Below are 17,305 nucleotides of genomic sequence, written 5' to 3' on the forward strand. Positions count from 1 at the left end.
GGTGGAAATGGGTTTAAAAGTGATTTCGGCGGAGAAATATATATATATATATACGCGCACACACACACATATATATAAACGTATTCTCCGTTGAGATATTGCAGCCGCTGCTGTGTCCAGGCCCCGGAGCCTTAGCACTGTGCTGTGATGTCACTCAATACCACTGACATCACTAGGTGTAAACAACATCTCTCCTTTGCTGTGTATGTGACTATGGAGCTGTTTGGTGATGTCGTCTATTATGGCCTTCATAGAAGCAACAGGAGATTGTTGCATCCATCTAGAACCCTCAGAACTACAGTGCTATGATGTCACTCACTTCCACAGGCCTTGCAGAGTGTAAACAACAACAACCCAGTTTTGTTGTGTATGTAACCATAGGGATTTGTGATGTCACCTAGAACCTTCACAGCAGCGACAGCTTTATGAGGAGCATCAGCACTGCTCTGCCTGAGCAGAACCATCACCGCCATAGGTTGTCAAATAACCCGGATTTAACCCACACAGGTAAGTCCAATGGGGTGCAGGCATGTCCTCTATGCTTACAGCTTCCCGTGGGTGTTGGTTTGATACCGTTTGGGGACAGCCAAGGAGGCATCTGCAGGCAACAAAGGTAGGTGTGTGCTTGTGTGTGTGTTTCCTATGCAGATCCTAAGCCCAGTGTCACATGCAAGTAGGAGGAGTAAGAAGGGTTCCTGGCAAATCCGGGTTATGGATTGCATTTAAAAAGGCCCCGTGGGAGTGCAATGGGCCCCTGTCTTGCTGCTTAGCAATAATGGTATGGGTTTAGGTTCTGCTGTGTGTACTGGTGGTTGACTGCCCCCCAGCCCAGAGTGTGCATGGAAAATTGTCTGGCAGCCTCCCTGACAGCAAGCAGTGATAGTGCCCATGAAGGGGACCTTGTTGGGCCCGCCCCTTTCACGGTTATCGCTTCTCGGCCTTTTGGCTAAGATCAAGTGTAGTATCTGTTCTTATCAGTTTAAAATCTGATACGTCCCCTATCTGGGGACCATATATTAAATGGATTTTTGAGAACGGGGGCCGATTTCGAAGCTTGCTTCCGTCGCCCTATGCATTGACCCGATATGGCAGTATCTTCGGGTACAGTGCACCACCCCCTTACAGGGTTAAAAAGAAAGATTCCTACTTTCATTGCTACCTGCTTGCTGGCTAGCCAGCTAGCCAGCCCTGTGGGCCTTGCTGCTGCAGCCAAAAAACAAAAGGTGGTGCTGCTGCTGCTGCTTCTGCTGCTTCTGCTTGTGTCTGGCCGCTGTTGGAGCGTCCAGGCACAGGACTTCTGCTGCTGCTGACTAAATGGCCTCCTTAATTGGATCATTTGAGTAGCCAGCACACCTGTGCAGGTAGGGCATGACATGATAGGCAGCTGCCTTGATAGCGGGTGGGTGCTGAATGTTCCTAATTGACAAAATAAGATTAATGCTTATGAAGAAATATAAAATCTCATCCCTTCCCCAATATCGCGCCACACCCCTACCCCTTAATTCCCTGGTTGAACTTGATGGACATATGTCTTTTTTCGACCGTACTAACTATGTAACTATGTAACATAACATGGGGGGGGGGGGGGGGGTCTCCTGGCTGTTCACACAGGTGTGTCATTGCTGTACATTGACCATGCATTGCTTCTGTGGTATTGCAAAGGCAAAGACAAATGCTTCCAGCCATCCATTGCACTAATGGATTGGTCATCAGCTGGCTGTCTATGTCCCGCATCAATATAGACCAAAGTACAGAGGGTTAGGCTATGCTATTGTGCACCTACCTGATGCATCAGAAGGTGCGAGGCCCTTGCTAAATTCTGTGCACAGACTTTGAGATCTATACTTTAGACTGTATCTAAACCTGCTCCAACATGGACTGACATTCTGGCCTACTTTCTGCCGATGCGACTTGTCTGTCGCTGAACAGTCGCTTTTTATGTATTCAGCACCTATGTATAATGTTGTAAAAATGCTCTAGAAGCTAAAGTCGCAGAAATGTCACACATATTTGGCCTGCAACTTTCTGTGCGACAAATTCAGACAGGAAAAATCAGTATAAATCCTTAGAAAATTATCCCCCAGTGTCTCCATCTGCTGGCGGTATTGAATAAGCATTGCTGCACTGATGGGGTATGCATTAGACGAAAAAAAAGAAGAAAAAGAAGAATAATACGCCCAGAAAAGAGGCGAAAAGGAGAAAAACGTAAAAAAACGTGAAAAAAAAGTAAGAGGAAGAGAAGGGAAAAAAAGGTGGAAATGGGTTTAAAAGTGATTTCGGCGGAGAAATATATATATATATATATATATATATATATATATATATATATATATATATACGCGCACACACACACATATATATAAACGTATTCTCCGTTGAGATATTGCAGCCGCTGCTGTGTCCAGGCCCAGGAGCCTTAGCACTGTGCTGTGATGTCACTCAATACCACTGACATCACTAGGTGTAAACAACATCTCTCCTTTGCTGTGTATGTGACTATGGAGCTGTTTGGTGATGTCGTCTATTATGGCCTTCATAGAAGCAACAGGAGATTGTTGCATCCATCTAGAACCCTCAGAACTACAGTGCTATGATGTCACTCACTTCCACAGGCCTTGCAGAGTGTAAACAACAACAACCCAGCTTTGTTGTGTATGTAACCATAGGGATTTGTGATGTCACCTAGAACCTTCACAGCAGCGACAGCTTTATGAGGAGCATCAGCACTGCTCTGCCTGAGCAGAACCATCACCGCCATAGGTTGTCAAATAACCCGGATTTAACCCACACAGGTAAGTCCAATGGGGTGCAGGCATGTCCTCTATGCTTACAGCTTCCCGTGGGTGTTGGTTTGATACCGTTTGGGGACAGCCAAGGAGGCATCTGCAGGCAACAAAGGTAGGTGTGTGCTTGTGTGTGTGTTTCCTATGCAGATCCTAAGCCCAGTGTCACATGCAAGTAGGAGGAGTAAGAAGGGTTCCTGGCAAATCCGGGTTATGGATTGCATTTAAAAAGGCCCCGTGGGAGTGCAATGGGCCCCTGTCTTGCTGCTTAGCAATAATGGTATGGGTTTAGGTTCTGCTGTGTGTACTGGTGGTTGACTGCCCCCCAGCCCAGAGTGTGCATGGAAAATTGTCTGGCAGCCTCCCTGACAGCAAGCAGTGATAGTGCCCATGAAGGGGACCTTGTTGGGCCCGCCCCTTTCACGGTTATCGCTTCTCGGCCTTTTGGCTAAGATCAAGTGTAGTATCTGTTCTTATCAGTTTAATATCTGATACGTCCCCTATCTGGGGACCATATATTAAATGGATTTTTGAGAACGGGGGCCGATTTCGAAGCTTGCTTCCGTCGCCCTATGCATTGACCCGATATGGCAGTATCTTCGGGTACAGTGCACCACCCCCTTACAGGGTTAAAAAGAAAGATTCCTACTTTCATTGCTACCTGCTTGCTGGCTAGCCAGCTAGCCAGCCCTGTGGGCCTTGCTGCTGCAGCCAAAAAACAAAAGGTGGTGCTGCTGCTGCTGCTTCTGCTGCTTCTGCTTGTGTCTGGCCGCTGTTGGAGCGTCCAGGCACAGGACTTCTGCTGCTGCTGACTAAATGGCCTCCTTAATTGGATCATTTGAGTAGCCAGCACACCTGTGCAGGTAGGGCATGACATGATAGGCAGCTGCCTTGATAGCGGGTGGGTGCTGAATGTTCCTAATTGACAAAATAAGATTAATGCTTATGAAGAAATATAAAATCTCATCCCTTCCCCAATATCGCGCCACACCCCTACCCCTTAATTCCCTGGTTGAACTTGATGGACATATGTCTTTTTTCGACCGTACTAACTATGTAACTATGTAACATAACATGGGGGGGGGGGGGGGGGGGTCTCCTGGCTGTTCACACAGGTGTGTCATTGCTGTACATTGACCATGCATTGCTTCTGTGGTATTGCAAAGGCAAAGACAAATGCTTCCAGCCATCCATTGCACTAATGGATTGGTCATCAGCTGGCTGTCTATGTCCCGCATCAATATAGACCAAAGTACAGAGGGTTAGGCTATGCTATTGTGCACCTACCTGATGCATCAGAAGGTGCGAGGCCCTTGCTAAATTCTGTGCACAGACTTTGAGATCTATACTTTAGACTGTATCTAAACCTGCTCCAACATGGACTGACATTCTGGCCTACTTTCAGCCGATGCGACTTGTCTGTCGCTGAACAGTCGCTTTTTATGTATTCAGCACCTATGTATAATGTTGTAAAAATGCTCTAGAAGCTAAAGTCGCAGAAATGTCACACATATTTGGCCTGCAACTTTCTGTGCGACAAATTCAGACAGGAAAAATCAGTATAAATCCTTAGAAAATTATCCCCCAGTGTCTCCATCTGCTGGCGGTATTGAATAAGCATTGCTGCACTGATGGGGTATGCATTAGACGAAAAAAAAGAAGAAAAAGAAGAATAATACGCCCAGAAAAGAGGCGAAAAGGAGAAAAACGTAAAAAAACGTGAAAAAAAAGTAAGAGGAAGAGAAGGGAAAAAAAGGTGGAAATGGGTTTAAAAGTGATTTCGGCGGAGAATATATATATATATATATATATATATATATATATATATATATATATACGCGCACACACACACATATATATAAACGTATTCTCCGTTGAGATATTGCAGCCGCTGCTGTGTCCAGGCCCAGGAGCCTTAGCACTGTGCTGTGATGTCACTCAATACCACTGACATCACTAGGTGTAAACAACATCTCTCCTTTGCTGTGTATGTGACTATGGAGCTGTTTGGTGATGTCGTCTATTATGGCCTTCATAGAAGCAACAGGAGATTGTTGCATCCATCTAGAACCCTCAGAACTACAGTGCTATGATGTCACTCACTTCCACAGGCCTTGCAGAGTGTAAACAACAACAACCCAGCTTTGTTGTGTATGTAACCATAGGGATTTGTGATGTCACCTAGAACCTTCACAGCAGCGACAGCTTTATGAGGAGCATCAGCACTGCTCTGCCTGAGCAGAACCATCACCGCCATAGGTTGTCAAATAACCCGGATTTAACCCACACAGGTAAGTCCAATGGGGTGCAGGCATGTCCTCTATGCTTACAGCTTCCCGTGGGTGTTGGTTTGATACCGTTTGGGGACAGCCAAGGAGGCATCTGCAGGCAACAAAGGTAGGTGTGTGCTTGTGTGTGTGTTTCCTATGCAGATCCTAAGCCCAGTGTCACATGCAAGTAGGAGGAGTAAGAAGGGTTCCTGGCAAATCCGGGTTATGGATTGCATTTAAAAAGGCCCCGTGGGAGTGCAATGGGCCCCTGTCTTGCTGCTTAGCAATAATGGTATGGGTTTAGGTTCTGCTGTGTGTACTGGTGGTTGACTGCCCCCCAGCCCAGAGTGTGCATGGAAAATTGTCTGGCAGCCTCCCTGACAGCAAGCAGTGATAGTGCCCATGAAGGGGACCTTGTTGGGCCCGCCCCTTTCACGGTTATCGCTTCTCGGCCTTTTGGCTAAGATCAAGTGTAGTATCTGTTCTTATCAGTTTAATATCTGATACGTCCCCTATCTGGGGACCATATATTAAATGGATTTTTGAGAACGGGGGCCGATTTCGAAGCTTGCTTCCGTCGCCCTATGCATTGACCCGATATGGCAGTATCTTCGGGTACAGTGCACCACCCCCTTACAGGGTTAAAAAGAAAGATTCCTACTTTCATTGCTACCTGCTTGCTGGCTAGCCAGCTAGCCAGCCCTGTGGGCCTTGCTGCTGCAGCCAAAAAACAAAAGGTGGTGCTGCTGCTGCTGCTTCTGCTGCTTCTGCTTGTGTCTGGCCGCTGTTGGAGCGTCCAGGCACAGGACTTCTGCTGCTGCTGACTAAATGGCCTCCTTAATTGGATCATTTGAGTAGCCAGCACACCTGTGCAGGTAGGGCATGACATGATAGGCAGCTGCCTTGATAGCGGGTGGGTGCTGAATGTTCCTAATTGACAAAATAAGATTAATGCTTATGAAGAAATATAAAATCTCATCCCTTCCCCAATATCGCGCCACACCCCTACCCCTTAATTCCCTGGTTGAACTTGATGGACATATGTCTTTTTTCGACCGTACTAACTATGTAACTATGTAACATAACATGGGGGGGGGGGGGGGGGTCTCCTGGCTGTTCACACAGGTGTGTCATTGCTGTACATTGACCATGCATTGCTTCTGTGGTATTGCAAAGGCAAAGACAAATGCTTCCAGCCATCCATTGCACTAATGGATTGGTCATCAGCTGGCTGTCTATGTCCCGCATCAATATAGACCAAAGTACAGAGGGTTAGGCTATGCTATTGTGCACCTACCTGATGCATCAGAAGGTGCGAGGCCCTTGCTAAATTCTGTGCACAGACTTTGAGATCTATACTTTAGACTGTATCTAAACCTGCTCCAACATGGACTGACATTCTGGCCTACTTTCAGCCGATGCGACTTGTCTGTCGCTGAACAGTCGCTTTTTATGTATTCAGCACCTATGTATAATGTTGTAAAAATGCTCTAGAAGCTAAAGTCGCAGAAATGTCACACATATTTGGCCTGCAACTTTCTGTGCGACAAATTCAGACAGGAAAAATCAGTATAAATCCTTAGAAAATTATCCCCCAGTGTCTCCATCTGCTGGCGGTATTGAATAAGCATTGCTGCACTGATGGGGTATGCATTAGACGAAAAAAAAGAAGAAAAAGAAGAATAATACGCCCAGAAAAGAGGCGAAAAGGAGAAAAACGTAAAAAAACGTGAAAAAAAAGTAAGAGGAAGAGAAGGGAAAAAAAGGTGGAAATGGGTTTAAAAGTGATTTCGGCGGAGAAATATATATATATATATATATATATATATATATATATATATATACGCGCACACACACACATATATATAAACGTATTCTCCGTTGAGATATTGCAGCCGCTGCTGTGTCCAGGCCCAGGAGCCTTAGCACTGTGCTGTGATGTCACTCAATACCACTGACATCACTAGGTGTAAACAACATCTCTCCTTTGCTGTGTATGTGACTATGGAGCTGTTTGGTGATGTCGTCTATTATGGCCTTCATAGAAGCAACAGGAGATTGTTGCATCCATCTAGAACCCTCAGAACTACAGTGCTATGATGTCACTCACTTCCACAGGCCTTGCAGAGTGTAAACAACAACAACCCAGCTTTGTTGTGTATGTAACCATAGGGATTTGTGATGTCACCTAGAACCTTCACAGCAGCGACAGCTTTATGAGGAGCATCAGCACTGCTCTGCCTGAGCAGAACCATCACCGCCATAGGTTGTCAAATAACCCGGATTTAACCCACACAGGTAAGTCCAATGGGGTGCAGGCATGTCCTCTATGCTTACAGCTTCCCGTGGGTGTTGGTTTGATACCGTTTGGGGACAGCCAAGGAGGCATCTGCAGGCAACAAAGGTAGGTGTGTGCTTGTGTGTGTGTTTCCTATGCAGATCCTAAGCCCAGTGTCACATGCAAGTAGGAGGAGTAAGAAGGGTTCCTGGCAAATCCGGGTTATGGATTGCATTTAAAAAGGCCCCGTGGGAGTGCAATGGGCCCCTGTCTTGCTGCTTAGCAATAATGGTATGGGTTTAGGTTCTGCTGTGTGTACTGGTGGTTGACTGCCCCCCAGCCCAGAGTGTGCATGGAAAATTGTCTGGCAGCCTCCCTGACAGCAAGCAGTGATAGTGCCCATGAAGGGGACCTTGTTGGGCCCGCCCCTTTCACGGTTATCGCTTCTCGGCCTTTTGGCTAAGATCAAGTGTAGTATCTGTTCTTATCAGTTTAATATCTGATACGTCCCCTATCTGGGGACCATATATTAAATGGATTTTTGAGAACGGGGGCCGATTTCGAAGCTTGCTTCCGTCGCCCTATGCATTGACCCGATATGGCAGTATCTTCGGGTACAGTGCACCACCCCCTTACAGGGTTAAAAAGAAAGATTCCTACTTTCATTGCTACCTGCTTGCTGGCTAGCCAGCTAGCCAGCCCTGTGGGCCTTGCTGCTGCAGCCAAAAAACAAAAGGTGGTGCTGCTGCTGCTGCTTCTGCTGCTTCTGCTTGTGTCTGGCCGCTGTTGGAGCGTCCAGGCACAGGACTTCTGCTGCTGCTGACTAAATGGCCTCCTTAATTGGATCATTTGAGTAGCCAGCACACCTGTGCAGGTAGGGCATGACATGATAGGCAGCTGCCTTGATAGCGGGTGGGTGCTGAATGTTCCTAATTGACAAAATAAGATTAATGCTTATGAAGAAATATAAAATCTCATCCCTTCCCCAATATCGCGCCACACCCCTACCCCTTAATTCCCTGGTTGAACTTGATGGACATATGTCTTTTTTCGACCGTACTAACTATGTAACTATGTAACATAACATGGGGGGGGGGGGGGGGTCTCCTGGCTGTTCACACAGGTGTGTCATTGCTGTACATTGACCATGCATTGCTTCTGTGGTATTGCAAAGGCAAAGACAAATGCTTCCAGCCATCCATTGCACTAATGGATTGGTCATCAGCTGGCTGTCTATGTCCCGCATCAATATAGACCAAAGTACAGAGGGTTAGGCTATGCTATTGTGCACCTACCTGATGCATCAGAAGGTGCGAGGCCCTTGCTAAATTCTGTGCACAGACTTTGAGATCTATACTTTAGACTGTATCTAAACCTGCTCCAACATGGACTGACATTCTGGCCTACTTTCAGCCGATGCGACTTGTCTGTCGCTGAACAGTCGCTTTTTATGTATTCAGCACCTATGTATAATGTTGTAAAAATGCTCTAGAAGCTAAAGTCGCAGAAATGTCACACATATTTGGCCTGCAACTTTCTGTGCGACAAATTCAGACAGGAAAAATCAGTATAAATCCTAAGAAAATTATCCCCCAGTGTCTCCATCTGCTGGCGGTATTGAATAAGCATTGCTGCACTGATGGGGTATGCATTAGACGAAAAAAAAGAAGAAAAAGAAGAATAATACGCCCAGAAAAGAGGCGAAAAGGAGAAAAACGTAAAAAAACGTGAAAAAAAAGTAAGAGGAAGAGAAGGGAAAAAAAGGTGGAAATGGGTTTAAAAGTGATTTCGGCGGAGAAATATATATATATATATATATATATATATATATATATATATATATACGCGCACACACACACATATATATAAACGTATTCTCCGTTGAGATATTGCAGCCGCTGCTGTGTCCAGGCCCAGGAGCCTTAGCACTGTGCTGTGATGTCACTCAATACCACTGACATCACTAGGTGTAAACAACATCTCTCCTTTGCTGTGTATGTGACTATGGAGCTGTTTGGTGATGTCGTCTATTATGGCCTTCATAGAAGCAACAGGAGATTGTTGCATCCATCTAGAACCCTCAGAACTACAGTGCTATGATGTCACTCACTTCCACAGGCCTTGCAGAGTGTAAACAACAACAACCCAGCTTTGTTGTGTATGTAACCATAGGGATTTGTGATGTCACCTAGAACCTTCACAGCAGCGACAGCTTTATGAGGAGCATCAGCACTGCTCTGCCTGAGCAGAACCATCACCGCCATAGGTTGTCAAATAACCCGGATTTAACCCACACAGGTAAGTCCAATGGGGTGCAGGCATGTCCTCTATGCTTACAGCTTCCCGTGGGTGTTGGTTTGATACCGTTTGGGGACAGCCAAGGAGGCATCTGCAGGCAACAAAGGTAGGTGTGTGCTTGTGTGTGTGTTTCCTATGCAGATCCTAAGCCCAGTGTCACATGCAAGTAGGAGGAGTAAGAAGGGTTCCTGGCAAATCCGGGTTATGGATTGCATTTAAAAAGGCCCCGTGGGAGTGCAATGGGCCCCTGTCTTGCTGCTTAGCAATAATGGTATGGGTTTAGGTTCTGCTGTGTGTACTGGTGGTTGACTGCCCCCCAGCCCAGAGTGTGCATGGAAAATTGTCTGGCAGCCTCCCTGACAGCAAGCAGTGATAGTGCCCATGAAGGGGACCTTGTTGGGCCCGCCCCTTTCACGGTTATCGCTTCTCGGCCTTTTGGCTAAGATCAAGTGTAGTATCTGTTCTTATCAGTTTAATATCTGATACGTCCCCTATCTGGGGACCATATATTAAATGGATTTTTGAGAACGGGGGCCGATTTCGAAGCTTGCTTCCGTCGCCCTATGCATTGACCCGATATGGCAGTATCTTCGGGTACAGTGCACCACCCCCTTACAGGGTTAAAAAGAAAGATTCCTACTTTCATTGCTACCTGCTTGCTGGCTAGCCAGCTAGCCAGCCCTGTGGGCCTTGCTGCTGCAGCCAAAAAACAAAAGGTGGTGCTGCTGCTGCTGCTTCTGCTGCTTCTGCTTGTGTCTGGCCGCTGTTGGAGCGTCCAGGCACAGGACTTCTGCTGCTGCTGACTAAATGGCCTCCTTAATTGGATCATTTGAGTAGCCAGCACACCTGTGCAGGTAGGGCATGACATGATAGGCAGCTGCCTTGATAGCGGGTGGGTGCTGAATGTTCCTAATTGACAAAATAAGATTAATGCTTATGAAGAAATATAAAATCTCATCCCTTCCCCAATATCGCGCCACACCCCTACCCCTTAATTCCCTGGTTGAACTTGATGGACATATGTCTTTTTTCGACCGTACTAACTATGTAACTATGTAACATAACATGGGGGGGGGGGGGGGGGGGGTCTCCTGGCTGTTCACACAGGTGTGTCATTGCTGTACATTGACCATGCATTGCTTCTGTGGTATTGCAAAGGCAAAGACAAATGCTTCCAGCCATCCATTGCACTAATGGATTGGTCATCAGCTGGCTGTCTATGTCCCGCATCAATATAGACCAAAGTACAGAGGGTTAGGCTATGCTATTGTGCACCTACCTGATGCATCAGAAGGTGCGAGGCCCTTGCTAAATTCTGTGCACAGACTTTGAGATCTATACTTTAGACTGTATCTAAACCTGCTCCAACATGGACTGACATTCTGGCCTACTTTCAGCCGATGCGACTTGTCTGTCGCTGAACAGTCGCTTTTTATGTATTCAGCACCTATGTATAATGTTGTAAAAATGCTCTAGAAGCTAAAGTCGCAGAAATGTCACACATATTTGGCCTGCAACTTTCTGTGCGACAAATTCAGACAGGAAAAATCAGTATAAATCCTTAGAAAATTATCCCCCAGTGTCTCCATCTGCTGGCGGTATTGAATAAGCATTGCTGCACTGATGGGGTATGCATTAGACGAAAAAAAAGAAGAAAAAGAAGAATAATACGCCCAGAAAAGAGGCGAAAAGGAGAAAAACGTAAAAAAACGTGAAAAAAAAGTAAGAGGAAGAGAAGGGAAAAAAAGGTGGAAATGGGTTTAAAAGTGATTTCGGCGGAGAAATATATATATATATATATATATATATATATATATATATATATATATATACGCGCACACACACACATATATATAAACGTATTCTCCGTTGAGATATTGCAGCCGCTGCTGTGTCCAGGCCCAGGAGCCTTAGCACTGTGCTGTGATGTCACTCAGTACCACTGACATCACTAGGTGTAAACAACATCTCTCCTTTGCTGTGTATGTGACTATGGAGCTGTTTGGTGATGTCGTCTATTATGGCCTTCATAGAAGCAACAGGAGATTGTTGCATCCATCTAGAACCCTCAGAACTACAGTGCTATGATGTCACTCACTTCCACAGGCCTTGCAGAGTGTAAACAACAACAACCCAGCTTTGTTGTGTATGTAACCATAGGGATTTGTGATGTCACCTAGAACCTTCACAGCAGCGACAGCTTTATGAGGAGCATCAGCACTGCTCTGCCTGAGCAGAACCATCACCGCCATAGGTTGTCAAATAACCCGGATTTAACCCACACAGGTAAGTCCAATGGGGTGCAGGCATGTCCTCTATGCTTACAGCTTCCCGTGGGTGTTGGTTTGATACCGTTTGGGGACAGCCAAGGAGGCATCTGCAGGCAACAAAGGTAGGTGTGTGCTTGTGTGTGTGTTTCCTATGCAGATCCTAAGCCCAGTGTCACATGCAAGTAGGAGGAGTAAGAAGGGTTCCTGGCAAATCCGGGTTATGGATTGCATTTAAAAAGGCCCCGTGGGAGTGCAATGGGCCCCTGTCTTGCTGCTTAGCAATAATGGTATGGGTTTAGGTTCTGCTGTGTGTACTGGTGGTTGACTGCCCCCCAGCCCAGAGTGTGCATGGAAAATTGTCTGGCAGCCTCCCTGACAGCAAGCAGTGATAGTGCCCATGAAGGGGACCTTGTTGGGCCCGCCCCTTTCACGGTTATCGCTTCTCGGCCTTTTGGCTAAGATCAAGTGTAGTATCTGTTCTTATCAGTTTAATATCTGATACGTCCCCTATCTGGGGACCATATATTAAATGGATTTTTGAGAACGGGGGCCGATTTCGAAGCTTGCTTCCGTCGCCCTATGCATTGACCCGATATGGCAGTATCTTCGGGTACAGTGCACCACCCCCTTACAGGGTTAAAAAGAAAGATTCCTACTTTCATTGCTACCTGCTTGCTGGCTAGCCAGCTAGCCAGCCCTGTGGGCCTTGCTGCTGCAGCCAAAAAACAAAAGGTGGTGCTGCTGCTGCTGCTTCTGCTGCTTCTGCTTGTGTCTGGCCGCTGTTGGAGCGTCCAGGCACAGGACTTCTGCTGCTGCTGACTAAATGGCCTCCTTAATTGGATCATTTGAGTAGCCAGCACACCTGTGCAGGTAGGGCATGACATGATAGGCAGCTGCCTTGATAGCGGGTGGGTGCTGAATGTTCCTAATTGACAAAATAAGATTAATGCTTATGAAGAAATATAAAATCTCATCCCTTCCCCAATATCGCGCCACACCCCTACCCCTTAATTCCCTGGTTGAACTTGATGGACATATGTCTTTTTTCGACCGTACTAACTATGTAACTATGTAACATAACATGGGGGGGGGGGGGGGGGTCTCCTGGCTGTTCACACAGGTGTGTCATTGCTGTACATTGACCATGCATTGCTTCTGTGGTATTGCAAAGGCAAAGACAAATGCTTCCAGCCATCCATTGCACTAATGGATTGGTCATCAGCTGGCTGTCTATGTCCCGCATCAATATAGACCAAAGTACAGAGGGTTAGGCTATGCTATTGTGCACCTACCTGATGCATCAGAAGGTGCGAGGCCCTTGCTAAATTCTGTGCACAGACTTTGAGATCTATACTTTAGACTGTATCTAAACCTGCTCCAACATGGACTGACATTCTGGCCTACTTTCAGCCGATGCGACTTGTCTGTCGCTGAACAGTCGCTTTTTATGTATTCAGCACCTATGTATAATGTTGTAAAAATGCTCTAGAAGCTAAAGTCGCAGAAATGTCACACATATTTGGCCTGCAACTTTCTGTGCGACAAATTCAGACAGGAAAAATCAGTATAAATCCTTAGAAAATTATCCCCCAGTGTCTCCATCTGCTGGCGGTATTGAATAAGCATTGCTGCACTGATGGGGTATGCATTAGACGAAAAAAAAGAAGAAAAAGAAGAATAATACGCCCAGAAAAGAGGCGAAAAGGAGAAAAACGTAAAAAAACGTGAAAAAAAAGTAAGAGGAAGAGAAGGGAAAAAAAGGTGGAAATGGGTTTAAAAGTGATTTCGGCGGAGAAATATATATATATATATATATATATATATATATATATATATACGCGCACACACACACATATATATAAACGTATTCTCCGTTGAGATATTGCAGCCGCTGCTGTGTCCAGGCCCAGGAGCCTTAGCACTGTGCTGTGATGTCACTCAATACCACTGACATCACTAGGTGTAAACAACATCTCTCCTTTGCTGTGTATGTGACTATGGAGCTGTTTGGTGATGTCGTCTATTACGGCCTTCATAGAAGCAACAGGAGATTGTTGCATCCATCTAGAACCCTCAGAACTACAGTGCTATGATGTCACTCACTTCCACAGGCCTTGCAGAGTGTAAACAACAACAACCCAGCTTTGTTGTGTATGTAACCATAGGGATTTGTGATGTCACCTAGAACCTTCACAGCAGCGACAGCTTTATGAGGAGCATCAGCACTGCTCTGCCTGAGCAGAACCATCACCGCCATAGGTTGTCAAATAACCCGGATTTAACCCACACAGGTAAGTCCAATGGGGTGCAGGCATGTCCTCTATGCTTACAGCTTCCCGTGGGTGTTGGTTTGATACCGTTTGGGGACAGCCAAGGAGGCATCTGCAGGCAACAAAGGTAGGTGTGTGCTTGTGTGTGTGTTTCCTATGCAGATCCTAAGCCCAGTGTCACATGCAAGTAGGAGGAGTAAGAAGGGTTCCTGGCAAATCCGGGTTATGGATTGCATTTAAAAAGGCCCCGTGGGAGTGCAATGGGCCCCTGTCTTGCTGCTTAGCAATAATGGTATGGGTTTAGGTTCTGCTGTGTGTACTGGTGGTTGACTGCCCCCCAGCCCAGAGTGTGCATGGAAAATTGTCTGGCAGCCTCCCTGACAGCAAGCAGTGATAGTGCCCATGAAGGGGACCTTGTTGGGCCCGCCCCTTTCACGGTTATCGCTTCTCGGCCTTTTGGCTAAGATCAAGTGTAGTATCTGTTCTTATCAGTTTAATATCTGATACGTCCCCTATCTGGGGACCATATATTAAATGGATTTTTGAGAACGGGGGCCGATTTCGAAGCTTGCTTCCGTCGCCCTATGCATTGACCCGATATGGCAGTATCTTCGGGTACAGTGCACCACCCCCTTACAGGGTTAAAAAGAAAGATTCCTACTTTCATTGCTACCTGCTTGCTGGCTAGCCAGCTAGCCAGCCCTGTGGGCCTTGCTGCTGCAGCCAAAAAACAAAAGGTGGTGCTGCTGCTGCTGCTTCTGCTGCTTCTGCTTGTGTCTGGCCGCTGTTGGAGCGTCCAGGCACAGGACTTCTGCTGCTGCTGACTAAATGGCCTCCTTAATTGGATCATTTGAGTAGCCAGCACACCTGTGCAGGTAGGGCATGACATGATAGGCAGCTGCCTTGATAGCGGGTGGGTGCTGAATGTTCCTAATTGACAAAATAAGATTAATGCTTATGAAGAAATATAAAATCTCATCCCTTCCCCAATATCGCGCCACACCCCTACCCCTTAATTCCCTGGTTGAACTTGATGGACATATGTCTTTTTTCGACCGTACTAACTATGTAACTATGTAACATAACATGGGGGGGGGGGGGGGGGGGTCTCCTGGCTGTTCACACAGGTGTGTCATTGCTGTACATTGACCATGCATTGCTTCTGTGGTATTGCAAAGGCAAAGACAAATGCTTCCAGCCATCCATTGCACTAATGGATTGGTCATCAGCTGGCTGTCTATGTCCCGCATCAATATAGACCAAAGTACAGAGGGTTAGGCTATGCTATTGTGCACCTACCTGATGCATCAGAAGGTGCGAGGCCCTTGCTAAATTCTGTGCACAGACTTTGAGATCTATACTTTAGACTGTATCTAAACCTGCTCCAACATGGACTGACATTCTGGCCTACTTTCAGCCGATGCGACTTGTCTGTCGCTGAACAGTCGCTTTTTATGTATTCAGCACCTATGTATAATGTTGTAAAAATGCTCTAGAAGCTAAAGTCGCAGAAATGTCACACATATTTGGCCTGCAACTTTCTGTGCGACAAATTCAGACAGGAAAAATCAGTATAAATCCTTAGAAAATTATCCCCCAGTGTCTCCATCTGCTGGCGGTATTGAATAAGCATTGCTGCACTGATGGGGTATGCATTAGACGAAAAAAAAGAAGAAAAAGAAGAATAATACGCCCAGAAAAGAGGCGAAAAGGAGAAAAACGTAAAAAAACGTGAAAAAAAAGTAAGAGGAAGAGAAGGGAAAAAAAGGTGGAAATGGGTTTAAAAGTGATTTCGGCGGAGAAATATATATATATATATATATATATATATATATATATATATATATATATACGCGCACACACACACATATATATAAACGTATTCTCCGTTGAGATATTGCAGCCGCTGCTGTGTCCAGGCCCAGGAGCCTTAGCACTGTGCTGTGATGTTACTCAGTACCACTGACATCACTAGGTGTAAACAACATCTCTCCTTTGCTGTGTATGTGACTATGGAGCTGTTTGGTGATGTCGTCTATTATGGCCTTCATAGAAGCAACAGGAGATTGTTGCATCCATCTAGAACCCTCAGAACTACAGTGCTATGATGTCACTCACTTCCACAGGCCTTGCAGAGTGTAAACAACAACAACCCAGCTTTGTTGTGTATGTAACCATAGGGATTTGTGATGTCACCTAGAACCTTCACAGCAGCGACAGCTTTATGAGGAGCATCAGCACTGCTCTGCCTGAGCAGAACCATCACCGCCATAGGTTGTCAAATAACCCGGATTTAACCCACACAGGTAAGTCCAATGGGGTGCAGGCATGTCCTCTATGCTTACAGCTTCCCGTGGGTGTTGGTTTGATACCGTTTGGGGACAGCCAAGGAGGCATCTGCAGGCAACAAAGGTAGGTGTGTGCTTGTGTGTGTGTTTCCTATGCAGATCCTAAGCCCAGTGTCACATGCAAGTAGGAGGAGTAAGAAGGGTTCCTGGCAAATCCGGGTTATGGATTGCATTTAAAAAGGCCCCGTGGGAGTGCAATGGGCCCCTGTCTTGCTGCTTAGCAATAATGGTATGGGTTTAGGTTCTGCTGTGTGTACTGGTGGTTGACTGCCCCCCAGCCCAGAGTGTGCATGGAAAATTGTCTGGCAGCCTCCCTGACAGCAAGCAGTGATAGTGCCCATGAAGGGGACCTTGTTGGGCCCGCCCCTTTCACGGTTATCGCTTCTCGGCCTTTTGGCTAAGATCAAGTGTAGTATCTGTTCTTATCAGTTTAATATCTGATACGTCCCCTATCTGGGGACCATATATTAAATGGATTTTTGAGAACGGGGGCCGATTTCGAAGCTTGCTTCCGTCGCCCTATGCATTGACCCGATATGGCAGTATCTTCGGGTACAGTGCACCACCCCCTTACAGGGTTAAAAAGAAAGATTCCTACTTTCATTGCTACCTGCTTGCTGGCTAGCCAGCTAGCCAGCCCTGTGGGCCTTGCTGCTGCAGCCAAAAAACAAAAGGTGGTGCTGCTGCTGCTGCTTCTGCTGCTTCTGCTTGTGTCTGGCCGCTGTTGGAGCGTCCAGGCACAGGACTTCTGCTGCTGCTGACTAAATGGCCTCCTTAATTGGATCATT

At 46.3% G+C, this 17,305-nt stretch overlaps 8 non-coding genes across 8 annotated transcripts; all 8 read left to right on the plus strand.

Moving 5' to 3' along the window:
- Nucleotides 1-926: 926 nt before the first annotated feature.
- LOC130310881 (U2 spliceosomal RNA) lies at nt 927-1,117 on the plus strand. The gene has a single exon (XR_008859352.1). It is a non-coding gene; the product is annotated as a U2 spliceosomal RNA (small nuclear RNA).
- A 2,094-nt stretch (nt 1,118-3,211) lies between these two features.
- Nucleotides 3,212-3,402, plus strand: LOC130310849 (U2 spliceosomal RNA). Its single transcript, XR_008859321.1, has one exon. It is a non-coding gene; the product is annotated as a U2 spliceosomal RNA (small nuclear RNA).
- Nucleotides 3,403-5,493: 2,091 nt separating this feature from the next.
- On the plus strand, nt 5,494-5,684 carry LOC130310861 (U2 spliceosomal RNA). The gene has a single exon (XR_008859332.1). It is a non-coding gene; the product is annotated as a U2 spliceosomal RNA (small nuclear RNA).
- A 2,086-nt stretch (nt 5,685-7,770) lies between these two features.
- On the plus strand, nt 7,771-7,961 carry LOC130310872 (U2 spliceosomal RNA). The gene has a single exon (XR_008859343.1). It is a non-coding gene; the product is annotated as a U2 spliceosomal RNA (small nuclear RNA).
- A 2,087-nt stretch (nt 7,962-10,048) lies between these two features.
- Nucleotides 10,049-10,239, plus strand: LOC130310885 (U2 spliceosomal RNA). Its single transcript, XR_008859354.1, has one exon. It is a non-coding gene; the product is annotated as a U2 spliceosomal RNA (small nuclear RNA).
- A 2,095-nt stretch (nt 10,240-12,334) lies between these two features.
- Nucleotides 12,335-12,525, plus strand: LOC130310886 (U2 spliceosomal RNA). Its single transcript, XR_008859355.1, has one exon. It is a non-coding gene; the product is annotated as a U2 spliceosomal RNA (small nuclear RNA).
- Nucleotides 12,526-14,609: 2,084 nt separating this feature from the next.
- On the plus strand, nt 14,610-14,800 carry LOC130310850 (U2 spliceosomal RNA). Its single transcript, XR_008859322.1, has one exon. It is a non-coding gene; the product is annotated as a U2 spliceosomal RNA (small nuclear RNA).
- Nucleotides 14,801-16,894: 2,094 nt separating this feature from the next.
- Nucleotides 16,895-17,085, plus strand: LOC130310851 (U2 spliceosomal RNA). The gene has a single exon (XR_008859323.1). It is a non-coding gene; the product is annotated as a U2 spliceosomal RNA (small nuclear RNA).
- Nucleotides 17,086-17,305: the final 220 nt, after the last annotated feature.

Source organism: Hyla sarda, unplaced genomic scaffold, assembly GCF_029499605.1.
Source record: "Hyla sarda isolate aHylSar1 unplaced genomic scaffold, aHylSar1.hap1 scaffold_1602, whole genome shotgun sequence".
Lineage (NCBI taxonomy): Eukaryota > Metazoa > Chordata > Amphibia > Anura > Hylidae > Hyla > Hyla sarda.